The sequence below is a fragment of the Diadema setosum genome, chromosome 3 (assembly GCF_964275005.1).
Source record: "Diadema setosum chromosome 3, eeDiaSeto1, whole genome shotgun sequence".
Classification (NCBI taxonomy): Eukaryota; Metazoa; Echinodermata; class Echinoidea; order Diadematoida; family Diadematidae; genus Diadema; species Diadema setosum.
In genome coordinates, this window is record NC_092687.1 from 32808764 (window position 1) to 32833616 (window position 24853).

The following is a 24853-nucleotide window of genomic DNA, read 5'->3' on the forward strand; positions in this document are numbered from 1 at the left end:
GGACACGTTTTTTCTTCCTCTGAATAGTGCCTGCGGGGTGAGACTAGTCATGATTGCACTACTAGTAGTCATGAGTCAACTTTCGACCAATGCAATACCGTATAATGCGCGCTTACCGTATGTACTGTCTATGGTATAATACTATAGCAGCGCAGCGCATAAACGCCAGCGCAGCGCATACTAGTAATAGCGCCAGCGCAGAATGTTGATGTGTCAACATGTGTTTAGACACCATTCCTGCTCAGTTAAGGGTAAGTTTTATTAGCAGAATAGTGTCGTATTTCTTCTTTTTTGGGTATAGTTTTCGACTGATTTCATTTTGCACGGAGATTTTTTAAATAATTTTCCATAATGATAAAAAAATGCATTGTCATTGAGAGTAGTGCAGTAGAGATCCGCACAACACAAAGGGCATGATGCCATGTCCATGACAATGGATGTATAACTATATCAAAGTCTAGACTCTATGTTACATGAACGTGACAAGCAGTCCGCCGTATGCCAGTGAAGTGGCTTTTTAAACCTAGTCTACCTAACTTTTTCTAAAGTTAATGGGTAAATGTTTAATAATTAGTAAAACTGTAAAATTATTAAAGTTAGGCCCTGGGTGTCTGATTTGACATGTGACTTGTAGAAGACCTAGCCTAGGCTAGGGCAAGGCTATGTATAGGCCTATTGTCTATGTGTGTACAAAAATGACTGAGTTGGGAGCAAAGTCTGAGCCCCTTCTGAGCGGCAGAGTTTTTGGCTGGATGTGAATTCAACGCAATTCTGTGGGGTGATCTTAAAGTTTAAACTTAATAAGATTTCACATGAATGAAGTTTGGTATGTTTTGGTAGGTAAAATGTATCTTTTAATACTGGTCTTTAATAGTAGGATAAGTAACAAGTTACATAGCCTTAACTGTGCTTTAGGTACCATATGAATAACAAGATCAATCAGTTTAAAACTTTAATTCTAACGTTTAATAGGTGACTAACCAAGTTAGGTCTAGATCTAGAGTCTAGATCTATTTCTAAAGCTAAAAACACTCCATAGTGGTTATTGCACATCTTGTGTGGAGATTTGTAGGCCTATGACAAATTGACATGTCACTGCTTAAAAGGGACCCGAGTTTTTTACCATAGGAATATATACAGATTGCATATCTTGTGTGGAGATTTGTAGGCCTATGACAAATTGACATGTCACTGCTTAAAAGGGACCCGAGATTTTTACCATTTTATACAGAGCTCCTTCTAGTGGTCATTCAATGTTTACTCAAATCTGTCGTTAACAGTAACTTTCGGTGTGTTTGAGTTAATTTCCTCGTGTCTGGAGTGAGAATCCTCCAGCTTTCAAAAGATTGATAAACTTCTCCCTTAAAACCAAAACTAAGTTTGGGCTTTAAAGTTAAAGGGATGAAATGAAAGGAAAATAAGGGATTTTAGCTAGAGTAGAAATGATAGAAACAAAATCCATCCCTGAAATATTTTCAAATTTGAGTGAATGAAGCATCCCTCTTCATTTTACTTGAACCCTATCTTTCTTTTTCGGGGGGGGGGGAGGATTTTATTTATTATTACATTAAAAAATTTGAATATTCTCAAAGCAAATTCTGGAACATTAAAATAGAAGTGATCGATGTGAATCAGTTTGCATGTTCATTTGTCAAGTTACAATTATTTGATTGCAAAAGCCCCTTTCTGAAAGTTTCTCCCATTGTTTGTTTGCACAGGCAATATTGCCAGTTGACCCGGTAGCGCCGCCGGTACATGTCTGTTCCTTCAGTGGCAATGACAATGCTTCAAAGTTTTCAGCCACATTTCGCCTGAAGTCAAGAACACCTGACAGCTGGCAGCAGTGGCTGGTTGCTTTCCAAGAAAAGACAAAAGTAACATGGAGGGTAAAGACAACCATGCCAGCACATGGAAGATCTGTAATTTTCAAGGTAGGACCACCCACCAATCATACTAATTTTCAATTTCTTCCATTCTTTAATTGAACAGAGAGGAATGGAGCAACAGCAAGCCAACGTCAATCCAGTCTCCTTGATTTCAATTAATATGCAAAGCAAGATTTGAGAAAAAAAAAAGGTGTTAGATCATATTGATAAAAACTGCCAAAAGTATGCACCAAATTTCATTTTATAATTACAAATATCAACATGAAATAAGGCTCTCCCCCTAACATTTTATAAATTTATATTGATAACTAGTACATTGTATATTAATACGTATCCTCATTCTTTTGATGCTATGAATGAACACCTCTGAATAAGAACGGAATGAATGATACTTGATGACAAAAATAGAGTGCAGATCACATGAGAATGGGTGGCAGCATTTAAAGACCTACATGTAGCTAAAACTGAAGGACTTAATTATAGCAAACCAGAACTAAGAAGAAATTAAGTACATGTCGTAAATTGAACTGTTTTGCACAAAAGTCACAGGATGTTTGTGGTTCTAAATATTACTATTAAATGCATAGTATGTCAAATAGTTATTACAAATATAAATAGCTATTGTAAATCATTGTGTTTGTTATTGACAAAACCTAATGTAATTTTTACCATTGTAACAAACTTTCTATACCAGTACTTGTATTGTTGACAGTAAGTATGATTTTGTGCGACCCTGAATTATATTCCTGTGAAACATATGCAAAGTATGCTCTTTTTTATTCAGTCATTTTTAATTGAAATTGCATAAGATTCATTTCTTTTTTTTTTCTTATTTTGACTCTCAAGAAACAATACAGATGCCAACATGGACAGCAGAGGACAAAACGGTATACCAAGTTACATCCTAAAAACACTGACTGTACATCTACCATGACAGTGACCATCAGAAAGACAGAGTTTTCCAGGAAAAGACAGAGTAGGTAGGTAAAACTCTAGCATTGCATAGTCATCACATATGGTCAAGATAGTAGATACAATGTTCAATACATGACTCATTAATGTCATTCTGTTATATCTAATGAGCCAGAGGCAGTCGGGTGTCTTGACTTTAAAGGATAAGTATAAGCCAGTTCCAAGTAAATTTTCAAACAAAGAGCAAGAACAGACAAGAACACTGAAAATTTGATGAAACTTGAATAAAAGATAAGGAAATAAAGGAAAAGTATATATATATATATTCCGATATATATATATTGAAGTTGTTCACAAGGTACCCAAGGGCCCTAGGGGTAGGGTAGAATATTCAAGTTTTAAAATGTGTGTAGATGACAATTAGTTGGTAGTGAATATAGAAGAAAAAATGACATATGCTTTTCTATACATAAACTAGACATTGAGAAGAGTGTAAGAGTTATTGTATTTTGTTGTGTTTTATCAAGGAAGCTGCAGGGGTTAATCACAATAAGCTAAGGCTTGAAATTCCATAAAAATGCAATGAAAATGGAAATGAGTGTTGCTGCCGTGGCATCACAGTTGTTCACTGAATTTATACAAATGTTGACCCACAGATTTAAGATCCATATATGTTTGACGTATCACAAAATTCAAGAAAATTCTTAAGTGTCATTTTCATGTACAAAGTCAATGGAAAATTATGAGGCAAGGACATCAACTCAGTCATTTGCATATTCATAGGCACTGTTCAAGATTTTTTTTTGTTGTTGTGATAGAGACTTCAACAATTTATAACCTCTTTGTGTGTGTTTTCTTTTTTTGGGGGGGGGGAGTTGGAAGGGTCTGATTTCAATCAAATGTTCACAGTTCTTTTCAATTAAAATAATTTCTTGCTCAAACTTGCAAGTTCTCTAAGTTTGCCTTCTGGGTTATGTGACCAATATTTTACTTATTTATCTAATTTAAGCACTACATTTAGTGAATGCATGAGCATGTGCAGATCCAGAATTTTGTAAAAGAGGGGCCAGATCACCTGAATCCAAAATTCACAACACTTGCCAACCCTTGCTAACCCTGGAAATAACTTGTCAAGTGTTGACAAGTGAATAGACTATTTGACCATGGCCTATTGTATTCACTGCGCAAATGATTACTTTTTTTTTGTTTTGGTTCTGCATACAGGAGCTCAGACACCCACATGCCGGAGTGGCCAACTGAAGTGAGTATCACTTGGACTCACAATCATGCGTCAAGCATCCCTGCCTCACTCAAGTACAGGGATGTTGGAGAGGAGGCAGTGAAGAAGCTGCAAGAACTGTTTGAACAGGGGCATTCTCCTCAAACCGCCCTCACAATACTTCATAGTGATATGCAAGTCGATGACCCTGAGGGCTACATCACAAAGTCTGCAGATAGAGCTGTGTGCCCCGACCTCCAATTTTGTTATAGGTAAACAATTCTTATCATTGCCCTTATGATCACCAGTATCACAATCATCATCATGCATTGACCCTAAAAATGCCAGATTTGTATCAATGTTTCAACAACGGAGTACCAAATTCACATACACATGCAGTCATGCATGCAATTGTTGTAATGCCTATTGAATTGTGAGAACTGGATTTTATGCGTGATTGATTCTATATTGTTTAGTGTGTCCCTGTGTCACTTATGTTTTCTCGTCAACTTGTCTTCTTATTAGTGGACAAAGATTCAAGGAAGTAAATTCTGCTTCCAAATAAATCTGGCAACCAATTAAAAAGCAATTTGATATCACATAAAAGGCCCAGAGGAGTTTGGTATTCTTGAAGTTTTATCAATCTTTCGAAAATCAAAGCACTTTCACTCTAGATACCGGGAAATAAAATCAAACATTTCTAAAGTTAATGTTAATGAATTGTGAGAACTGGGTTTTATGCATGAGTGATTCTATTGTTTAGTGTGTCCCTATGTCACTTATGTTTTCTCGTCAACTTGTCTTCTTATCAGTGGACAAAGATTCAAATCAGAGGACTTGTAGGAAATGAAATGAATAATACGATTGAATGCAATATAATTTCATGTGAAATGAACCAATACAAAACATTAATATAGTAAAATGGCTTAAAATATTCATCCGGTTTGCCTGACATGACTATAACTTTTACAAAGTTCCAGCATAGATCATTTACGATATGTATATCCACCTTTTTATGACTAGTTCTTTTTTTTTCCATTGTTCATTTCGTTTATTTTCCACAAATATATATATAGCATGAACTTAATATTGCAATATAACAAATGGAAAAAAGCAGATGCAGTTGCATTGTACAAAAGAATTATTACAAACAATATTAACGATAATGCATATTAAGTATAACAAGTTTAAGATGTGGAAGGAGCCTATTTAAAAGGAATGCTTGTCAATTATAGGCCCCTGTAAAGAAATAAAATTGTGTACTAAATACTGCATAATTCGCATAATAACATAATGGGTAATTAAAGTAGCCAAGAACATAACAAAATGAAATAAATAAAGAAAACAAAAAGAAGCTAGCTCGGCATATAAACAGAAATAGGTAATAAATTATCATCTTTGTAATACTCAATTTCAAGATTCAGTTTTCAGTTTTCAAGTTTGCCTCAAAGGATACACAGAAAATTATCATAAATATGTTGGATTAATAGTGTCGGAATCACATGTCTGTACTATATTTTTGAGTGAATAAAAATACCCTTGAAGTACAAAATACAATACGAAATACACACCTGCCAGGGTAGAAGGAACAAACAAGAGCAACTATATACCAATAAACCTTATGGCAATAACATTAAGCGGAGAAAAGAATCAATCAGTTCATGCTTGTTTGAAAAATTGAATGAACTGAATTAAATCAAATCACTTTTAGTGTAAAGGATTTTATGACACTTGTAGTGAAGTTGATAGGTCTTCAGAAACTGTCTGGCACACAAGTTATATTGGAATGCTTCATGATGATCTTCCCTTATTGGTTTTGTGTGAAATTTGTAATAATTAATGATATATGAGTTTGCACATTGTGATTATTTCTACACTGCAGACTGTACTACCATATCTTTAACAAAAATTATGGAGCAGGGGATGGACAAGCGATGATTGATGCCATTGAAGATAGAGTCATCACCCCATACAACACAGAGGTGGGAATGAAGTGTGCAGCCATGGCCAAAGAGGATGACCACATCATCATAGCCATTTGCACACCAATGATGAGGAGGGTGCATACGACAAGGCAGAGCGGAGAGATGGTGTTCATAGATTCCACAGGTACTGCAGGCCTACTGAAATCTGTATAATGATATGCTTACAAATTAGAAGTAAATGGAAAAGGCACAGTATAAAATACTCGGAAGATATATAACTTTTTAGGAGGCACTCATATTCATGACTCTAGACACCTTGTAACAGAAGATGATTTTGTTCAAAGTTTTTTTTTTATTTTAATATACTACATAAGTATAGTAGAAAGATACATCTTATGGTCGTGCTCTAATGTCACACTACTATCACATTGTGCAGCAAGCACCATTCGATTGTAATGGCATAGAAGTCTCTATTCATATGCATCCACTTTGATTATATATTATATAATTTTTACGTGTTTTATGGATGTTGAAGATGTCAATGGGCCATCAAAGAGGACTTGGTAGGAATTGGAGAGTCTATATCATGTGATATGTAAACACAACACGGGTAGCGTCCGGGCTTCATTGCCAGCTAGTATATGTGATTCCATGTATATATATTTATAAATGTTCATCACTGTAAATTAGGCATTCACTGCAAATGCCACCTTTTGGGATATGGTTGATCAGCACATCACATACAAACAAATCTTTATGTTAGAATAGAATCTTAATTACCAGTCAAAAGTGTGTCTTATTATGCTTGTGAAAAATTGATACCTCTTGCGAGATCGGATGCTTTCAATTATTACAATCACCATTTAATGATATAGCCCCAGTATAGTTTTGGTGTTATTGAATAAGTTAATTTTTATCAATCATGTGAAAAGTGGAGCATTCTCACTTAAGACAACAGAAAATAAAATCAGCACATTTAAAATTACTTTTAATGAAAAATATTAAGCCTTTAATGAGCAACCACTAGAGGGAGCTCTGAACACATTCCTTTGGTAAAATCTTGGGGGCAGGCATCCCGATATATTACATTTTTTTTGTAAGCAATCCCCAAAGTAGATTGTTTTGGAGAAACAATTCACAGGGCTTTTAGAGCTCAAAGCTCTATAAACAAAACCAGTTAAGCATAAATTGTATTATTTTTCATGGATTACCAAACCATACTTTGGAAACTACCTACAGGTGGTTTAATTATTACAAAACTCATTTTGCAGGTAATGTTGATCGACACGGTAGTCGAGTATTTCTACTCCTAACACACAACAGTGCCGGTGGTGTACCTCTGGGCGTTATGATTACATCATCTGAGCAGCAGAGTGTGATAGAGAAGGGTTTGCAGCTCCTCTCTGAGGTGATGCCGCCTGATTGCTTCAACGGCCGCGGAGCAGCTGGGCCAAACGTCTTCATGAGTGACGACAGCACAGCGGAGCGGACGGCACTTGGGAATGTCTACCCCTCCTCCACCCTGCTACTGTGCACATTTCATGTGCTCCAGGCTGCATGGCGCTGGCTGTGGGACAGTAAACATGGCATTCCTAAATCTGCCAGACAACCCCTCTTCCAGAACATCAAGCGCATCATGTATGGGGTTACGCCATTTCCTGACCCACTTTATCTGACACACTCTTTCTGACACACTTTTTTTGCCATTCACTTTGTACACGAGGCAGTTTTCATGAGACGGCTTCTGTTATTGGCTACTGTGCTAATGAATATTCAAGACTATGGTATGGCTTGTCGAACGTCGCGCTCAAAGCCGGCCAATAAGAGGCGGCCAGGAGCTGGTGAGCTGGAGGCGCGCGGCAATTTCTAACCTCATCCACGTGTAGGCCTTGCTACTACATGCGCTTCCAGTACCCTTGGGCCTCTGTGTAATCTGTAATTTCGTGCCTGCCTAGTAAGTCGGCAGTGAACTTGGGCGCGATCTTCCCTACGGCACGATCTACACGCGAAGGGTATTCATACGTCATTGAAAAACTGCCTGTGTCATTCCCACGACAGGAGGGATGATGCATGTACACTTGTGGGAATGTGCATAAGTTGACTCAGTACAGCACTATTCATGTGAATTTTATGAAAAGATATAATAAACTGTGAAGGAATTATGAAAAAATAGCTAATCTATTTTAGAATAAAATCGTAATCGATCTATGCTTAGATAACCTAATTCAAATTGGCAGAGACATAGAAAAATATTTGTTTTACAATCGTGATACGTTCAACTACTCATCTGTGCTGAGATCCGCATGTCTGCTCCACACATGTTATCGCTATCGCTCAAACTTCGATCGCGGTGCCGGTGGCTTGTGTGTGTTTACAACATGTGTGCATATGGAGGAAGCATGGGGCTGAAAAAAACAGCACCACGTGGTGAGTTAAAAAACAAATCGGACGTAAGAAGTCGTACATTCAAGAGCTAAACAGACAAATAGCGAAATCAAAGTCCACTGAAAAGGTCTTGACACTGTAATGTATGTTCCAAATTCATGTCTGGCTTAGTTTCGAGAGAATTTTCTGCACTTGTGAAAGTTTTCTTTGCAAGAGATCAGGAGTGAGATCGGTGAAGTAGCTAAACGTGTACTCTATGTGACCGTTGCATGCATGCGTGCACGTGGCTGGTAGAGTGCGGCAAGAACGCTAGGAATGCACCACCAGCAGGTACGGTGGGCTGCAAATTCTTGGGGCAAAATTAGACTTCATTGTTCAGCCCGTCTAGTATTTATAATATATTCATAATAATTCTAATTCTTCATGAAATCACCATAAAAATACTTCATATATTCATAATACATTTTAGAAGCGTAATATGAAATATTTTGACTTTTTTTTGCAATCCAAAGAAAAAAATATTTTGAATAAAAATTAATAATAAATAATAGTTCTTGACTCAAGTCTAAACTTCGTGCGTCTTCTTGCAGTTACCCCGCAGTTGCCCATGGATACGACGCATAAATAATCGGCTGTTTGCTGAGTCATTCCTACCCTACTGCCTCTGTTCAAATTGACAGCGATTGTGATTTTATCGGTGGCATTTATAGTTTCATGACCTAATCCAATAAAACTAGACAAATGTAAACATCACATTTGTGACAGTTTTTTGTCAGAATTCTCTATCAATATCACTTGTTGCCATGACGATAGTTTTCAGATTTCACTAGCTTCATTATCGAAGCTGTTCTGAGGCTGTTGGACATTTGAAAGAACTGCTTTGTAAGAAGTCACCTTTCATTTATTATTTATTTTCACGCACAAGAATTTTGATGACGTACATAATCTTTTAAAACTATTCTAATGTCATAATATTTCATGATGGTATGTGTTCTGTCTTTACATGGCAAGATGGGATTTTTTTTTCTTCCATCCAGGGTCAAACTAAACCAACACGATAGGGAGGAAATGAAAAGGATAGAATGAAACACCTGCTCAGCGGGCTCTTTTTTTTTATTGATTTTTACAATGGTGAATGCAGTACATCAGAATTTAAGTACAGTTCTAAATAATTTATTATTTGAAAAATGAGCAAAGAAAATGGGATATCATCGAGTTCTAAATGAAAACTAAATTAGCATCGCCATTTAGATCTAATATTTACTAAAGAGTAGCCCTGGTGCAACCTTATTGTCAAGCTTTTGGTTGAGTTTTTTTAGAGAAACGAATTTTTGGAGCACTCACCCAAGTAAACAACCAAAAGGTTTTAAAGAAAATGATGAAATGCAGGTCTCTAGACCACTCCTGTGCATGAGCGAGCAACAGCCCCCGTGGACAGTGTCACTCTCGTCCTTGGCCTAGGCTAGGCTACTCGTGTCGTTCTCGCCATCATCAACGTCATGGTCACACGAAATAAACTGCATCATCAAAAGGGTTCGTATATATCATCACCAGAATCATTATGATCATCATCACTATCATCTCAACCACAGCAAAACCCTGAATATCATTCCCACCATAGTCACTCCCAGCTCACAAAAAACACATCTTGATCAGCAAACGTACAGACATCGCAGACTTTGTAGCCAACTACGTTAGACTTTAGATCAATGTTAGTTGTACACAAAATGAAACGGAGGTGGAAAACTAGTAATGAATACATGGAGATCATCAACGATGGCATTTTACAGTAGAAAAAAATACACTGAACATCTTGCACCGCAAAAAAAATTTGAGGTAAAAAACTACGTTGAAGAAAACTAGGGTGAAAACCCGCTGCTTGGAAGGCGAACAATGAAGACACTGTACGGTAAAAATGCACACGAAAAACAAACGAGTGGGTACCACACAAAGTATGACTGTTCTCGCACACACGTAGATAATCTACATCGTGTTCAATACAAAAACTCAACAAACACTCGAACAAAAACTCACCTCTAAATTGTTGCAAACGAGATAATCACTTCAAAAATGGGGAAAAAACACTTGTGGTAATACGATTGTACTCTAAGAATAACAGAGATAAGATGATACGAAAGCAAAAGAGAGAAAAAGAGAGAGAAATGGACAGGAGACCTGCAGAAGTTCTGCCACACTCACTAACACTAAAACGCAATTCGACACACACACGCACACAGGTAATCAGATATCGTCATGGACCCCCTTGAGGAGATCGATATCACGATACCACGCGTAAGTCAATAGCTAAAAGCCAATCACAGACACAGAATCAGACCGAGTGACTCATTATGAAAAAGAAATCGTAAGGCTGTTGAATATTCATTAGCACAGTAGCCAATAACAGAGCCCGTCTCATGAAAACTGCCCCGTGTACGAAATGAATGGCAAAAAAAGTGTGTCAGAAAGAGTGTGTCAGATGAAGTGGGTCAGGAAATGGCGTAACCCTCATGTATGCATCAACCCCTGGAGAAGCTGCCACAGTATTCTCAAATGCTGCTGAAGACCCTCTCACATTAAGGTATGCCTGTTTGATACTGGCTCAATATTGTAAAAAAATAATAGAAAGATCAGAATAAACAGAGTAGTCTTAAAGAAGAGCAAGCGGGATTGGTAATTTTAAAATTTTAAAAAGGCGGAAATGCTCGGATGATATTTGAATGAAACCAGATAGGGTGCATAACATTCCATCAATCATGCATGAAATGATATGAATTGATTGGATTTAGAATTGTTTTGAGTAAACAGGTCAAATGTCACAGGTCTGTTTTCATATAATTTCAGCAAATTAATGTAGTGACAAAATGTGACCCTCTCAATTAGATTTCAAACAAATTCAGGTTTAATGTTTACTACGATGCAATAAAAACTAACTATAAAGACTGACGTCCATCATGTGTTAACTATAACCACGTCAGATTGATTAAATTCATGCATGAAGTGAAATTTGCAACCAAAGCTGTGCAAACGCAAACTGTTGCAAATCAAAGTACTTGAAATTGGCATGGCAGTACCCATTTATCTCTGAAGGTCTTCTTACTCTTTATATTGTTTGCAGCTGTTACAATGCATGCATGTAATCATGATGAACGTTGACTAACTTGACGAAACTATTTATGTGTTGTTATGTGGAAACATGCGATTTACCAGTCACAAATTCTCCACTTTTCAGATGATCCGACTTTAACATACTTATGTGAATTAGCGCCACTTGCCTATTTCATTCTTATAGCTATAGCACATCTAGCTTGTGTGTTAAGCCGTACATTGCCTTCATTATTCTGTACTACGTTCAGCTAGTGCATGCATCTGTAGGACTACTGGTATGCCAGTATGAACTGCGTAACATACACACATATGTATTAATTGTAACCACACCCTGTTAGATCTAATGTGAACATGGAGACAGCTACTGCCTGCTAGGTCTCTTGCTAAATCCAACAAAATCTGTAATAGCCTTTACCTCAATCAGTATGTGGGATACTGATTAATTGTGAACCCATTGCTACCAATCATGCAGTGTGAAACACACCACATACGCCGTGAAAATTAAGGAAAAGTGAATGAAATTCCAGTAATGGAATGTTGAGAAACATACAGACACATGCATCAGTGAATTTTTTGTAAGTTTTCTCCTTCAACTTCTAATTTCATTGTCTGTAGATTTCCCAAGTACCTTGACTACCTGAATGCACTGTATGAGAGGCGAGCCCTGTGGGGACTGTCATTCAGATCATCATTTCTTGTCCGTGGAAACAACACCAATAATTATGTCGAAGCTGCGATGAGGGTGCTGAAAGACAACATTCTCCACAGAACAAAAGCCTTCAACATCCCTCAGCTTGTGCACTTCATCTTGTCTCGCCTTGAACCACACTACCAGAGACGGCTTATTGCTGTTGCAAACCAAAGACCCATGACCTCTCCTCGAATGAGGCCTACAAGCTGCAAAAAGGAAGATATCTCGAAGGTACATCTTAAAGCTATTATACTTTGCCACCATAGCATATAGCAATAGCATTGATTCTTCACCTGCCCTTTGAGTGGTTCATTGATCCAAGTTTAATGATAAAATCTATTTTCAGTCAGCCGAACGAACATAATTGCTGATCCGGAAAACTTAATAAAAATTGAATGTATCTACTGTGTTATTATATGAATGTATCTACTGTATACAGATATAGATATATAAACACAACAAAAAAGTAAGTCCCCCTTTATTCAAAGTAACACAACTTTTTGAAAAGGGGGTTTCCAGCAATGCAATTTGGCAGTAATGTTCCTGAAATAATGGGCTCGCTTGTGTGTAAAAATCCATTATGCATGAGTGAGCACACATCAAAGGGGCAAATGTCACTTTTCAAAAGTCACAAGTGTTCTGTTTTAGGGAGAAGATTTAGCAAAAAAATGGCAAATTCAGTTTCAAATGCATGTTTCAAGTGCTATTTTTGTTATGTTTTAAATGATCAGACACTATCCCATGGATCTGGATATTTTCAACAGTCATTTTAAAAAAAAAATCATTTTTGAAGGAAATTTGCAATTTGCAGCGTTTTCACAAATATTGATCTTAGCCAGAAAAGGGGGGTGGAACACAGTGATTTACACCTTTAATTTATGCCCGTAATTCAACCATAAAAACTGCTGGGATATGTGGATGGGGTCTAAAGATTGGCATTACAGCAAAAACTCTCTTTGAATGTACACGAGAAACAAAATTCATGAAATTCTTTGTAGAAGAGCTTACAAAAAGACCCTTGTGACTTTTGAAAAATGACATTTTTCCCTTTTATGAGTGTGCACTCAGACATGACATACTGCAGTATTGGAACATATTGATTTTCATGCACAAGGTAGCTAGATACATGTTGAAAAATGTTCCTGCCAAAGTTTGTTACTGGACACCCCTCCTTTAAAAAGTTATGCTCCTTTTTAAAAGGGGGGACTTACTTTCTTTGTTTATATGTAAAGTGTGGCCCAATAAAAAAGGATCAGTGGATTTTCAGGACCTCGCCTTAACTTTCAGTTATTAATTTTTACCTCTGTAGAAAGAACCTCTGTTTTCATAGTAAAATAACACATAATCATCCTTTTCGGTTGAGAACATTTGATGTTATGACTGATTTGATTTGGACTGTCATTTTCAAGAACTGCCTAATTCAGAGATTCGGGGCATGATTAATGAATCAATATCAATAATTGATTTTTAGGACAATGCTGATCATTGTGTATATTTTTCATTTTGCGGATAGAACAACGTCTTGTCACTATAATAACACTAAATTCTCCAAATTTGGTTGGAGTGATTTCCTAAGAAATTTCATTTTTGGGGTTTGCACTCATTACTCATTATCATCCCTATTAATTGACCAATTCGGGTTCGTTGAGGACAGCAGACAGCGTCACTGGGAGCAGCCATTTCCTCATTTTGCGGTGTCCCAGCCGACCCCCCCCCCCCATCCTCTCCCCCACCCCACGGGCAACATGTTTATCGCGCAATAAGCAAGTATTCGCGCACTCAGTACGAGATGCTGATTGGCTAAAGCAACCATGCATCAGTTTTTCATTCCATGCGCGGAAGGCGGTGGGGGAGGCGTGGGGGAAAGGGGGGGGGGGTCGGCTGAGACACCGCGTAATGAAAGTAATAATAATGATAGTGAGACTCGTATAAAGCGCACATTTCTACCTAAAAAAAGATACTCAAGGCGCTATAGAACAGAGTACAAAGTAATGGCGCTGCCCATGCCAAAAATACACATAGCGCGTCACAGAATCGGTCAATGGGAACTAAAAAATCGGTCAAATCTCGAAAGTGACAATTCAAAATTAACAACTCACAAAAATAAACTCCAAAACCAAATTTGATGATCTTTGTGTTTGGGATATGTTGTAAAGTTTTTGAAATACAGTCAACCTTGCATGCCTAAATTCAATCTGTTGGGAGTTTGGACTAGAGAATTATAGCTTCGACTTATAATCTTCAACATATATTAATGAGGAGTAAAAAGTTAAAAATAAAAGAATATGAAATGAAGAGGACTTGATAAGACCTTCGTGATTATTCGACTTGTGCGAGTTTGAATTAGGCACGGTTTACTGTATGATCGATATTCATTTGAAATGGGGCAGTTGCTCAAGTTGCATATTATGATACATGGATCAGGTGTACCCTGTTTAAGTCAGACTAGTTTTAATGCATGTAGTTATATTACATTCAAAACCAGTCAGCAAGGAGCCATGGTGTAACTTGATGCATTGTCCTTGAATTCTATCAGTATTTATTTTCATGAAACTTGACTTTTTAGCTCCAAGGTTGTTGTGAGAGGTGTCAATCTTTTCATTATAAATGATTTCAGCTTGATTACTTGGTAAACTCACTTCAGAGTACGTAGATAATGGACACAATCTAAAGTAGTTGCGTGATTGTACTTTCAAGTACCAATTCCATGTTACAATGATTGTATACATTTCTTAATCTCACTTCAGACTGGAGAAATGACATATGAAGTGAGAAGTAGTGATGGCTCCAGTACCTACCTTGTGGATATGAGTCTTGGTGTGTGCTCCTGCAATATCTGGAGATGCATGCAAACACCAAGCTGCCATTCACTTCCATCTCAAGGTTGCAAGCGATAACTTCCTACCCAGTACACCGGAGGAGCGAGCCACCATGCTGAACATAGCAACTGGAAGTGAGTATTTCTTTATGTTTAATTCATAGTACTCTTGAAATGTAACCGCTCTCCCCATACTCATTGAAGACGATTAGATTTAGCTACATGTTCTACGTGTATTTTCCATACAACAACCCAAGATACATCAGGAATAGTGATCATCAGGTTCAGTACATTTCGGGGTTTTTTTTAGCTCACCTGAGTCAATAAGGCTCTAAAAAGCTATTGCCATCCATTTTTGCCTGTCATCGGTAATGTATTGTTTGTTGTTTGTCTTCCATCGTCCATATTCATCTTCTTTTCCAGAGTGTGTGGTCAGACGATAGCAAAACTTTTTCACACTGCTGTAACAAGTGAAGTCCATTCCCATCATTATTTTCCCATTTTCTCATCATTACATCATTATTCTATTATTTGGTTCTACATATCGTGGACTCATTAAAAAAAAAAAAGAACTTTATTTTTTATACTTCACACTATAACTTTTACCAAAGGAAATCTGTAATTTTATAACTCTTGCATGTTGTAATAAGTTTTTTTTTTTTTTTATATCCAAGTGATGTTTTAGTTGGTACTCAACATATAACATTCTTGAAGTAATGAAAGCTGAGAGATACATGACAGAGAATAAGTTTTGTTCAGCTTTTTAATTATACATGCACATTTTTCTCTTGTGGTATGTTGTCTGTGTGGGTTTATAATGGAAAGGAATGTTAAAAACTGACATAACCTTAAGGTTGCTAACGAGTGGTAAGTGGTAAGTGCATATACACAATCTGAAATTATTGAAATCTAGGCCTATGCTGTATCGACAAAAACACAAGAACAACATGAAACATGAAAAATGACAATGCCATGGCGAAGCATTTAGTGAAAAAAAAAGTAAAGCTCAATAATACCGCTGAGTGCGGATTCCCATTTCTGGTTATATGCACGTTAATCCTTGTTTCTTTGCAATATAACACTCTTCACGATATGATTTTGTTAACATAGCCTTAAAAAAGGACAAACAGAGAATAGTGTTGTTACATCTGCTTGCATAAATACATCTTTTTCCTATAAGTAAAGTATGGTTTACCAATATTTTGATTATATCATTCTCTATAATTCCAGTTAATACCATCTTCACATTAAGGAATGACAAATCTATAATCGAGAGAAAAGATGTTATATCCCTCGAAAGTGTTTGTGACACCTTGCAGTTCCACATAATGTGTTCAATCGTTTCATTCTCAATGCATCGAAATGAACATAAAGGGGAATACACTAACTTCATTTTAAACAACGTATAATTTTATGGTAATATGTTATTAAGTATCTTAAACTGAAATTCTCTACTTCTTGCATCTATTGACACTTGCACTATGAGTTTACGTGCTTTATATATATCCTGCTCTGTCATATCAAAGTTAGACTGCATTGTAAGAGCACTAACAGACGTTTCATATTCAAATTCTACTAATACATCATAAAAATGTCTGCTCTTTAATCGGGCACGCAGACGTAAGCGTTCCGGAAGGACGACAATGTCTTTGAGGACTTGTTGAAATTCTGTGCTAACTGATAGAACCTGAATTTCTGTATTCTTTTTAACAGCTGACCAAATACCTTGTAACCTCTGATAATCATTACTATCAATACCAAATTCTACTTGTAAGATACGAAAATCTTTAAGATGTCCTTCAGGGGATATAATTTGGTGAAGCAGACATATACCCTTGCACAACATTCTTTTGTAAAAAATCATCTTTTTGTCAATCTTGATATCGGCATTGTTCCCAATTATCTGTGATCTGAAAGCTTGATTTTCCATTGGTATGGATATCGACAGCCATTTCTGCAAAAGAGAGGAGTAAAATCTGGGTATATTCGGAGAGAAATTGCTCATTTCATAATTGCAATTGAAAATACAAATTCCACCATATTCATCTAATTAATTTATCTAATTACTTGAAACCATACTTGTGGATTTTCAGGTTTCATCCTATTTATCCAGGTCAACTGTTGTGCATCGATAAAAGATTGTACATCTAACATCTTCAGACCGCCCTTGATCAATTCTTGTATCATCACACTACGTTTGATTCGATCTGGGCCATTCCACAAAAAGTCATAAAACATTCGTTCAATCTCCTTTACTATTTTCTTAGGAATGATAATGGAGGCAAAAAAGTGAATAAATTTTGAAATTCCGAAAGTTTTAAGAATAAGTATTTTTCCGAACAGTGTAAGTTTCCTAATTTTCCATCAATTCAACAATTTTCTCAATCCAGACATCAATTCGACCATTTTATCATTTTTAAATCGCTCTGCGTTATAACCAACATAAGTTCCCAAGATTTTAATCGTGTCAACAATACGAACTTCATATTTTAACACATTTTAAATCTCTTCTTTTTCGATCGATCTTGATTGCTTAACGATCAAAATCTCTGTCTTTTCTTGTTTACATTTCAAACTGGAGCATTTACAGAATTGATCAAGAATTTTGAATAAACTCTTGATAGATGAGGCATCGCAACGAAACGAACAGAAATCATCGGCATAAAGTGACAACTTGAACTCTTTGTCGTTAATTGTGATGCCGGCTAGATCCTGTGAAAAGCGCAAACGAATTGCTAGTGTCTCTAATACAATGATAAACAGATAAGGGGACAAGGGATCACCTTGTCTGACACCACGTGTTATCTGGAAATAGCCAGTTGATGTTCCATTGTTAAGTACACATCCTTCGATATTTGAATATAAAGTTGTTGTCCATCTAATAAAAGACGGACCAAATCCAAAAGCTTCTAATGCATGGTACATAAACTCATGATCGATAGAATCGAATGCCTTGTGAAAGTCAATCGATACAATAAAACTATCTATTTCCCCAGTTCGCAAAAAATGAAACATATCATGCACATTACGTATGGCCTCGCAGATTTCCCTTCCTTTGCTGAATGCGGGCTGATCTGGGTGGATTATTTCATCTAACACTCGTTTAACTCTCATAGCCAGTGCCTTAGAACATATTTTTGCGTCTACATTTAGAAGTGAAATTGGACGGTAATTTTGTAAATCTCTTCTATCTTTTTTCGCTTTGAGTATCAGCGTAATAACTCTTTGCTTCTAACTAATCGACAGTTCCATATTCTCATAAGAGTAATTTAAAGAAGTTAAAAAAGGTTCTGAAATGATATCCCAAAACTGAAGTTAAAATTCCTTTGTGAGACCATCATTACCTGGAGACTTTCCAGAGGGCGTTAAATACAAAGCTTTGTAACACTCTTCTCGAGTAAGTTTACCTTCACAGGACAACATAGATTGCTTAGATAAACAAATACCACGAGTGTTTAAAAACTCATGAGGATTTTTATCATTCGTTTGTACTGTCTGTTTTGAATATAAACATTCATAAAAAGATTTAATTTGTGAAAGTATCTCTGTCTCACTCTCTATACACTTATTACCATCTTTTAATCTTTTAATACTGGACCTATTCTTACGTTGCTTCTCCAATGATAAAAAAATATTTATTACTCTTTTCTCCATTTTCTATCCAATTTGCTTTAGACCGTATAATCAAACCTTCAGTAATCTTAGTATAATATTCTTCTAATAATTGTTTGGCCTGTTCATATTCTTCCATTTTTTTTTCTGTCTATTTGCTTCCATCTGTTCTATGTCTTGTATTTTCTTTTCTAATCTATTACGTTTCTTTCTATTTAATTGAGCTTTCTCCTTGCTGTACTTTTGTGCAAATCGTCTTACCTTAGATTTCAAATATTCCCACAATGAATTGGGATTGAACATATTGGCTTCTATCCTCCACTCTTGAAAATTAACTTTCAGCTCGTGACAGAATGCACTGTCTGTACAAAGAGACGAATTGAACTTCCAGTAACCTTTACCGGATCTTTGTTCTTTGATTTCTAATTGTAAAAAGATTGCAGAGTGATCCGTGGAGACGGATGGTACTATATCAACTTTAGACACCATATCCTGATGCTCAAATGGGATGAACCAATAATCAAGTCTGCTCTGGCTAGTGAAATCTCGTTTTCTCCAAGTGTACTGTTTAGCCTTTGGGTTGTAAAATCGCCATATATCACACAACTCAAACTGATTTAAAAAAGAAATCAATTCTTGTCTACTATTTCCTCCAACCGATCGGTAATGAACTTCTTTACCCATTTGATCGAGACTTGCATTCAACGACACATTAAAATCACCGCCAGTGATCAGAATTGAGCCATTTGTATATTCCATATTACTCAAGGTATTACTAATCTCGGCCCACAATTGTTTCTGTTCTTTAACAATATTTGGTGCATATATATTGACAAAGGTGAAAATTTTATCATACATTTTGATACACAGTACAATATATCTCCCTTGTGAATCGTAGATCGTTTGTATCGACTCAAAATCCAACCCATCTGTAATGAAGGTTAATACTCCTCTGGCTAGTTTACTTCCATGACAAAAGTAAAGTGTACCTTTCGTATGGCATTTCCAAAATAACTCCACTTCTTTGGTACTATGCGTCTCTTGTAGAAATACGACATCAAGATTTCTATCCTGTAAATATTTAAACACCTTCTTGCGTTAAAAGTATTCTCTGAGGCCGCATACATTAAGCGATAGAAACGATAGATTTATATTTGGGTTTTTTTCCATATTCATAGCAACGACATAATATCTAAGTTACAGAGAATATCCTTTCCTGTTTTAATATGACATACAAATTGAATTTCATTCGGTTTCATAACCACTCCTACTACGTATCTGCTGATATAGAACAATATGTACCTTTCTGTTGTAATAAGTATATATCGCTGATTCTGCATATTCTACATGTCTTGCCTTAGCTATAAACATAATTACAGATTCAAAAGATGTAGTTCATGAAAAAAAATCAATTCTTTATTTTTTTATTTCTAAAATGTTTGCAAAGATTCTTTTGTGATCATGTGATGCAATGCTTGAGACAACCACTAACAAATATACAAAACAAAAAGAAAACAGTAATCACAATAAAAATCACTGAAATTTAACACCCGCATGACTTTAATTACAGTTTTCTGCATATGTGGACAAACAAAAAAATAACTGCATGTATACTCCTGTGAAAATATAATGAGACAAGCTTCAAATTATTTCCTGGCAGAACTTTCAAGATAACATTTCTGTGATACCTCATTTCTATCACATCATCACTGTGCGTTCTCCAGTAAATGCGATAAGGCAAATCTGCACACATGGGTATGTCTGCTAGTGAAATATAACAAGAACCATTTATTTGTATCTTTAAAGTCAATGCTACTGCCTTCCCAGCTGATTGGCTTGCACCACTCCAAGGCCAACAGGACAGTCCAGATGATGGTACGGCCTCTGATGTGAACATTGGAGAAAGACAAGAGATAGACCCCTTCTTTGAGGAAACCACTGACCAGCCCACAGAATGCTGGGATGAGCTGCTCGAAGAACCAATCTCAACACATGGTTATTTGTTTTTTTGTTGCTATCAATTAAATAGTAAATTGTCAAATATTCAAAGATAATAAGCTAATGTCCAAGGTAAGAATTAATGATAGAGCTTTAATAACAGGTAATGTGATGTAAAGGGAGAGATGTAAGAAATGAGGTGGGGAGTTATTGCGATTGCAATTTGTCCGTCCTTTGTCCGTCGTCTGTCGTGCGTCGTGCGTAAACTTTTACCATTTTCATCTTCTTCTCTAAAACCGATGAAAATTGCAAAGGCTTGTTCGATTTGTGTTATAGGTATTTATTAGTACTAGTATTATTTTGTATATTTTTATTACCTCCACCAAGGGAGGAGGTTATGTTTTTGTTACCGTTGGTTTGTTCGTTCGTTCGTTCGTTTGTCTGTGCGCAAAATAACTCAAACAGTAGATAACGGATTGGGATGAAACTTGCAGGAAAGGTTGAGAATGACAGAAGTAACAAACGATTAACTTTTGGTAGTGATCCGAGAATTTCGGGGAATTTATGAAGGATTTGTGATATTTCTGCAGGTAGGGTCGATGAACTTGGAGTTCAGGCTGCGCGTATTTGAGGTTTGCATGCGCGCACTAAAGTGAGTGCCAAAGATAGTAGAGATAACAAGATACGAAGGCGCGCAATAACAATGGACACAAAATGGCTACACTACATGACGATACAAAAGAGAGCTAAGTACAAACTCAGTACACCTAGAAACATCATTCATTTCCAAAGACAGTGGTATTTTTATTATCTTAAAAAGATTTAAAAATTATAGTCGTAGCTTTTTATCGATTAAGGGCATCATTTTGAAGAACGGGATTTTAAAGTACTAAGGATTATTTCGTGGAGGTAAAAATTTGGCAACAACATCTCACAATCAAAGACGCTTGATAAACAACAACATCTTCAAAGACAGCGCGTCTCAGGCAAAGACGCACATCACCTGAGACGCGCTGTCCATGAAGCCGCTGCTGTTGTTTATCAAGTGTCAAGACAGCGCGTCTAAGGTGATGTGCGTATAGGCTTCAGGACCGCGCGCTATCCATTTGTTTTGTACAGGATTAACGCGCACTTTCGTGTCTTGTTAGTTAAGCATCTTTGGTGAGTGCTCTAGTTTCTGCTAGGGTGAGGCGCGCTGTGCAACTGAGGGTCTATGACATAACAATGGCTTCTATATTTGGAAATCAGGAGACTTTCAGCACACTTTTATAAACACTTTCAGCATGCTATAGTATAAGTACGTATGGGTGGAAGTCACTGATGATATGGAAGAACAAGATCAATGATGGAAATGAGCTGCATGCTTGGCGGAGGTCTGCGCTCTCAGAGTGCTTCTCTAGTTACTATTATTATTGTCATTTTATTATGATTATTTCATTATTGTTATAAATACAGTTCAGAGTTCATATCTAGATTTGCAATATGGGCTGAAGGGGAATATGTTTGTTATTGCTATGGGTATATTTCTGGGAAACTGATTGGGACTGAATGGAAGCATCTCATTTAAGTATTCATTTATTCCTGTATTTCTTCTTGATTTATTTTATTTTTCTTGGAGGAAGAGGAAGTTATATGATACATTCAATTATTTATTCTGTACACACTAACTACCTCTCGATAAATGACCCTAGACAATACTCTTACTCTCCCTCTCATGTAAGCAACATATTGGTCCACTTCCAGACAAATCACCTCTAAAAATTATACCCCTATATTGATATTGCTGAAGAACATCTTTTGAAAAATCAATTAGGTGCATTTGTTCCTTTAGATCTTATCTTTACTTCTGAAATTTCCAGCTGGAAAATAATGATTATCTAGAAAACAATTGTACATAAAATCGCTAAACTGTTCATGTATAAATATTGTTTTATAAAGAACCAGTAATTTTTCTCTTTTCCATAGCTTGCAGATTATTTTTGCTTGTTCTCTCAAATTCATTTCATATCTTCATAAGGCACAAACTGGATGATGATAAACATGGGATTATTTGGGGGGGGGGTTATTAAAAGGTGGTGATTGTGATCATGACATCAAGGATGGACATTTTCAAAAAAAATGAAAATGAATTATTATGAAAGTAAGTGATGATATAAAACTAGTTATTTTTTGATTTCTTGTGTTTCTCCAAAAACTCCGATTATCATATTTTTATTTTTTTTTTAAACCCCCAGATGCTGACACGTCGCAAGAATGTGCAAATCTGGCCATGATGTTTGATACGCTAAAGAGCAAGCTGCAACATGACCCAGAAACCTTCAAAGAGCCAGTGAATGCAATGTTTCGTACATTCCAACAGATGACAGATAGCAACATCATATCAGCTATGTTCATGTTTGGAAAATATGGTGCAACTAACTTGGCTCCACGCAAGTTCATTGGTGCACCACTTAAGTCACATGGCCCAAGTATTGGTGTACAACCAACTGCAGTAGCGCGGCGAAAAGCTGCAATGGGGGGGGGGGGGGGAGGAGACATCTGACATCTGGCTGCCCTACTAAACGTGCAGCTGTGGCAGAGCATGGCTACTCAAGGACAAGGACGGAGCGTGTTCTTGGAGTTCATGCAACCAAGAGATCCCGAGTTGCTGCTCCTCACTCTTTGAGTCATGCTACAAGCATGAATGTGGCTTTAGGAAAAACTCATAGTGCACAATAAGTGTTTGAAATGCAATATAATTCAAGTGGGGCTCATGAGGAACTCTGAAATCTTGGCAAAACCAGGATATGCCATTCCATGGATGGGGAAATTTACAAAATCAAAAGCTTTTAACCAAATTTGATGATCTAGGTGTCATCATTTCTATGATGGAAACGATGTAGATGTTCTATCCAGCCAGGTAAAAAAGATTTAATAATTTTCTTTGTAGCTTAGTCCTAAAAAACTGTATCAAATATTCCCGAGGGAGGGGGTATCTTCCATTTAAGTACAGCATCCTCGCACTTGACCCTCTGAAAAGTACCCTAAACGAGGATTAAGATTTTGTAAATTTGATACCCTACTTTTTAATGGCTCCGCCCTCGAAGGAGGCATTATGTTTTCGCATTGTCCGTCCGTCCGTCCATCCGAATATCTTGTTACCGCGATATCTAAAGATCCCCTGGATGGATGTACATCATACTTGCCCCACTGGTTCTCCAAGATGACTTGATGAACTGATTAGATTTTGGGCCAAATTCGCCCAGGATCAAAGGTCAATGAACTTTAGAGGGAAGTGATTTAAAAATATTTGGATGGAATTTGCCAAAGGTCAAATGTCAATGAACTTTGTCTAAAAAATACGTTTTTGCCCGTTTCTCCAAGTAGGAAGATCCAATTTTTATAAAACTTGATACAAAAGTTATAGAGAAGGTAGGCAGAGAACACATCAGGGGTGGAATATAATTGTTGATTCATACATGGCTATGGCAACCCAATATTAAGGTTTATACCAAGTTTACAGGAGGCTATATCATAACTTTCACAGTTTGGAAGTGATTCAATTTCCATTCAATTGGAACAATTTCAATCAGACTTGGAGAGGAGAGTGGTTATGGAAAGTTACACATTTTACCAAACAAGAAGGTCACCTTAGGGTCAAAGGTCAAGGGCAGGGCCAATGAACTTTAAGAGCCAATGTCAGTTTTTAGGGCGCGTTTTTATTATGGCTCATAACTTTTGATCTAAATGTCTCTTTGCAACCAAGTAGGTGGTAGACATATGTCTCTTCGGGAGTTGAAGGTCACCACAAGGTCCAAAGTCACAGACAGGGGTCAATGAACTTTTAGGGGCCAATGTCAAGTTTTAAGGGTGCGTTTTGATTATGTGTTGTACATTTGTAGGCGAGACACATTTCGGCACTTGCCTAGTATTTTTACTTATTTCTTTCTTTTTTTTTTGGGGGGGGGGGGCACCAAGCATATTTCCACTACTTGAATAGATATTAAATCTTGTTAGCTGAACATTACTACACATACAACTTCATTCAAAACTTGGATGGAGAGATTAGATTTCTTGATGTTTAATGAAAAACAAAATCATATCTTTGTGATTATTAGACCATATCACATGAAATCTAATCCAGTTGTAGCAAATGAATTTTAGTTTACAGGTGTGAAGATATAAACAATATAATGATGTAATATTAATATTACACCCATGTACAGTGTCATTAAAATTTTTTGGGACATGTATGTTGTATGTAGATATTTACATACCTCTATATATGAAGAAAATAGTTTGTTGTGGAAAGACATAGGATGCCCCCTTTGGCCCCTATAGAGGGGGTTAAAATGTGGGGGAGGGGCCCAAGGAAAAAAAAAA

General features: G+C 36.6%; 1 pseudogene; it reads left to right on the forward strand.

Moving 5' to 3' along the window:
* The first annotated feature begins 218 nt into the window (after nucleotides 1-218).
* LOC140226345 (uncharacterized) lies at nucleotides 219-24286 on the forward strand (annotated as a pseudogene).
* Nucleotides 24287-24853: the final 567 nt, after the last annotated feature.